This window comes from Apium graveolens, chromosome 7 (genome assembly GCF_009905375.1).
Source record: "Apium graveolens cultivar Ventura chromosome 7, ASM990537v1, whole genome shotgun sequence".
NCBI classification, from domain to species: domain Eukaryota; kingdom Viridiplantae; phylum Streptophyta; class Magnoliopsida; order Apiales; family Apiaceae; genus Apium; species Apium graveolens.
This window is the reverse complement of record NC_133653.1, coordinates 71,081,611-71,086,544: the sequence shown is the minus strand read 5'-3', so window position 1 is coordinate 71,086,544 and position 4,934 is coordinate 71,081,611. Positions and strand designations below refer to the sequence as shown.

The 4,934-nt window shown below is 39.9% G+C and overlaps 1 non-coding gene across 1 annotated transcript; it reads left to right on the top strand.

The window, feature by feature from the left end:
• The first annotated feature begins 1,037 nt into the window (after positions 1-1,037).
• Positions 1,038-1,144, top strand: LOC141676042 (small nucleolar RNA R71). The gene has a single exon (XR_012556654.1). It is a non-coding gene; the product is annotated as a small nucleolar RNA R71 (small nucleolar RNA).
• Positions 1,145-4,934: the final 3,790 nt, after the last annotated feature.

The window sequence follows — 4,934 nt, the reverse complement described above, 5'->3', positions numbered from 1 at the left end:
CAGAACTTCGCATAACTAGGCATCTATTCAAGAGCTTCAGCGAAAGGTATGTTGATGTGAAGTTTTATGAACACCTCCAGAAACTTCTCAAAATGCTTATCCAGCTTTTTCTTCTGCAGCCTCTTAGGAAAAGGCGGTGGAGGATAGATCTGTTTCTCCCCTGAATTACCCTCAGGAGGAGTGTGTTCAACAGTAGTCTTACTTGCTTCAACTTCTGCTTCCTTCTGCACTTCATCTTCAGCCACAGCTTCTTCTTCCGAAACTTGAGATTTTTTAGGATTTGCAACCTTCCCAGACATTAATGTGATTGCCTTAACATGCTCTTTAGCTTCTCTCTTACCTGGCACTTCAGTGTCACTAGGGAGTTTACCAGGTTGACGATTGAGCAAGGCATTAGCAAGATTCTCCAAGGTCTTGATAGAAATCGCTTGGCTCTTGCACATGAGCCTCAACTCTTCCAATTCAGATTTTTCATTAGACTGTTGCAGCTGGAGTTGTTGCCTTGGTGCATATTGGGGTTGTTGAAAACCAGGGGGTTGTACTACTTTGCTGGATACTGCTGATAAGGATGCTGAACCACATTCTGAGTGTTGCTTCAACTAAAGTTAGGATGGTTGCGGTTGTTAGGATAATAGGTGGATGGTACAAGTTGCTGGGACCTCTGAAAGTTGCTCATGAAATGAGCTGATTCACTATAAATGGCACATTGATCAGTCTCATGGGCACCAGCACAAAGCTCATAGATACTAGTGATCTGATTAACTCCATAATTAGACAGAGAATCCACCTTCATCGTCAAAGCCTTAAGTTGAGCAGCTATAGCAGTAGCTGCATCCAACTCCAGGATTCCTGTTACCTTACTCTAATATAGCCTTTGAGTAGGATTATAATATTCATTAGCAGCCATCAGTTCAATCAATTTATAAGCTTCATCGTAGCTTTTAGCCCACAAAGCTCCTCCTGATGCTGCATCAAGTATGGGTCTAGAAGTAGCACCCAAACCATTATAGAAACAATTAATGATCATCCAGTCAGGCATCCCATGATGAGGACACTTCCTAAGCATCTCCTTATATCGATCCCAGGCCTCACATAAAGATTCTCCAGATTGCTGAGCAAATTGAGTAAGTGCGTTTCTGATTATAGCAGTCTTCGCTATAGGAAAGAATTTAGTTAAGAACTTTTGAGCAAGATCCTCCATTTGGTGATAGACTCTGGTGGTAGAGAATGTAGCCAACACTTAGCTTTATCCCACAGAGAGAATGGGAAAAGCCTCAACTTAATAGCATCTTCAGAAACTTCATTGAACTTGAAAGTGTCGCAGATCTCGATGAAATCTCTGATATGATTGTTGGGGTCTTCTGTTGGAGAACCCCCAAACTGAACTGAGTTTGTATCATCTGAATCGTGCTCGACTTGATCTCAAAGGTATTAGCCGAGATGGTTGGACGCACAATGCTAGACTGAATATCATTGATCTTCGGTTGAGAGTAGTCCATCAAGCTTTTAGATTCGCTTCTGGTTCTCCCATTGCAATAAGGGCCTCTTCTTCTTTCTCAACTAATATCTTTCTTCAACCATCTCTTCGACTACAACTTCTTCCTCACTAGATCCAGTGTTCTCTTACGAGACCGAGAACGCGTATGCATACACGCTCGCTAGAGTACCCGAAACACGACAATGAATTAATGTAAGTAAACTATGTCCAAGTCACTGAACTTTAACGACCATTGATGAAAACATATAAACTAAAAATTAACACCGCAGTCCCCGGCAGCGGTGCCAAAAACTTGTTAGGGCTAGAACACGCGCTATATTCACACAAGTATATGCGATCGCAAGTAAATATAGAATAAATTCTAATTCGTTCCCATAGGGACTGGTTTAGGTTAATTTCAATCAATGTATCTATGCAACACTAGTATGATTATTATCCAATGCTAAGGACGAATACAAATTGAGATTGTTTATAAGTATGATTAACTAAGAATTATACTAAAGAACATAAACTATGAGATTAAAGAGAGTTGAATATATATGACACAAACATGGATTCTAACTTCATTAAATACTTCATTCAATAGCCTTTCATTCTTAACCTTAGCATGCAATGTGTGATGACACTAATCAGATAACACGAAACTGATAAATGCCAACTTTCATTGTACGAATACCGTACTACCAGACAACCACAAAATAGATAGAACTGAATAGACACCAATTATATTGAGACCCTATATATCTATAGAATTTGACAACATAACGATTAATGCGCAAGTTATCTATCATGATTACATAGGGCAAGTAAGATGGTAAAAATTACCTACGGATCATGCATAACACATACATGAACCCATGCTAGCATGGCAAGTTCTAAACCCTTAAATTCACTTTCACTTCATTAAAGATTAATGCACTATCTTATAAGTTCGGGACGCTCATAAGACGAATAAGCACACCATACTAGGTTATCATACAATCACCACACACTAAGGTATCAAAACAAATTAACTAAAGAAATCCATAAATAAATCCCTTGGAACCCACGATAACGATTAGTCTATAATCGGACTCATCATCAACGTGGGTTCCGATGAAAGTATGGTATAATAAATATAGTCTTTATACTTAATAAAAGCAAGTACGAAACAAGAGTATAGATTCACGAATAAGAAAACTAGCATCCAAGGTTACAACTTAAAATAAAGAATCACAAGAATAAACTAGATCTTCTTCGCCTTGGTTGATTTGTGCTCTACATTCTTCTTACACCTTTTCCTTAATCTCTGGTACGCCTTGTTATGAAAAACGAGCATAAGTTATGTTTATAGAGCAGCCCATGCAGAGTAGAAGTCTTCTGGATCAAAATTCTACAAGAAACCTGGCGCAGCCGCGCGTTGACATTTTGCCTTCCTGGCGCGGGTGCGCACTATCAGAGCGCGGGGCGCACCGGTCTCTCTGGAAAAAATGGCCGACTTCTTATTTTCTTGCTGATTTGAGCTGGTCTTTTCATGAGCTTTTATTCTAGACACCATCCTAACACCATATTAGCATCCAAACAATGCCAATTCATCTGTATTCCTGATAAATGCCTGAAATGCAAAAACACTACAAAAACACGTTAAAACACAAACTCGAGTGTAAAACATCAATCCAAAGCTTTACAGAGCGTTGTAAAGTGTCATAAATGCCACTCAACACACTACTGCTATAGCTCAGCTTAAGGCTTTGACGATGAAGGTGGATTCTTTGGCTAATTATGGAGTTAATCAGATAACTAGTGTTTATGAGCTTTGTGCTGGAGCGAATGCAACTGATCAGTGTGCTATTTGTAGTGAATCAACTCAGTTCGTGAGCAACTTTCAGAGGTCGTAACAACCAGTTCCAGCCACCTATCATCCCAACAACCGCAATCATCCTAACTTCAGCTAGAGTAATACTCAGAATGCGGTTCAGCAGCCTTATTAGCAGTATGCCACAAAGTAATACAATCCTCCTGGTTTTCAGCAACTGCAATATGCGCCAAGACAACAACTCCATGCAACAATCTAATGAAAAATCTAAATTGGAGGAGTTGAAGCTCATGTGTAAGAGCCAAGTCGTGTCTATCAAAACCTTGGAGAATCAAATTGGGCAAATTCCCAATGCCTTGCTAAATCGTTAACCTGGTACACTCCATAGTGACATTGAAGTGCCAAGCAAGAGGGAAGCAATGGAGCAGGTTAAGGCAATTACATTGAGGTTTGGGAAGGTTGCAAATTTCGAAAAATCTTAAATTTCGGAAGAAGAGGCTGTGGCTGAAGAAGTGCACAAGGAAGTAGAAGTGGAAGCAAGGAAGACTACTGTGGAACACACTCCTCCTGAGGGTAATACAGGGGAGAAACGGATCTATCCCCCACCTCCTTTTTCTAAGAGGCCGCAGAAGAAAAAGCTGGATAAGCAGTTTGAGAAGTTTCTGGAGGTGTTCAAGAAACTTCATATCAACATACCTTTCACTGAAGCTCTTGAACAAATCCTAGTTATGCGAAGTTTATGAAAGGTATTCTCTCTCGAAAAGTGAAGCTTGGTGACTTAGAGACCGTTGCTCTTATGGAGGAATGCAATGTTATGCTGCAACAGAAGTTGCCTCCGAAGCTTAAAGATTTTGAAAGCTTCACTATTCCTTGTACCATTGGAAAAATGTCGTTTGACAAATGCTTATGTGACTTGGGAGCTAGCATTAATCTGATGCCTTAGACAATCTTTAAAAAATTGGACTTACCTGATCCAAAGCCTACTTATATGACCTTGCAGTTGGCCTATCGTTTTATTACATATCCACGAGGCATTGTGGATGATGTCTTAGTAAAGAATGATAAACTCATCTTTCCTGCTGATTTTGTAATTCTTGATTTCGAGGAGGATAAGAAGATTCCCATAATCTTGGGAAGTCCATTCTTAGCTACTGGCCGAACCTTGATTGATATGCAGAAGGATGAGCTTACTATTTGAGTGCTGGATCAGGATGTAACGTTCCATGTTTTTAATGCCATGAAATTCCCGAATGAGAATGAGGAGTGCTTAAAAGTGAAGTTGGTCAATTATGTGGTTACTTCAGAACTTGATCAAATGCTAAGGTCTGATGCCTTAGAGAAGACCTTGTTAGGGAATTCAGATAGGAAAGATGATGAAGGTGATGGGCAGTTGCAGTATCTGAATGCTTCTCCCTGGAAGCGAAGGCTGGATATGCCTTTTGAATCTATTGGATTAGAGGAGTTGAACAAATCTACAAAGCGCCTCAAGCCATCTATTGAGGAAGCTCCTACACTTGAGCTTAAACCATTGCCTGAACACTTAAGGTATGCTTTTTTAGGTGATGCATCTACTTTGCCTATTATTATTGCATCTGACCTTTCAGGTAGTGATGAGGAAAAGCTCTGAAAAATTCTGAGAGA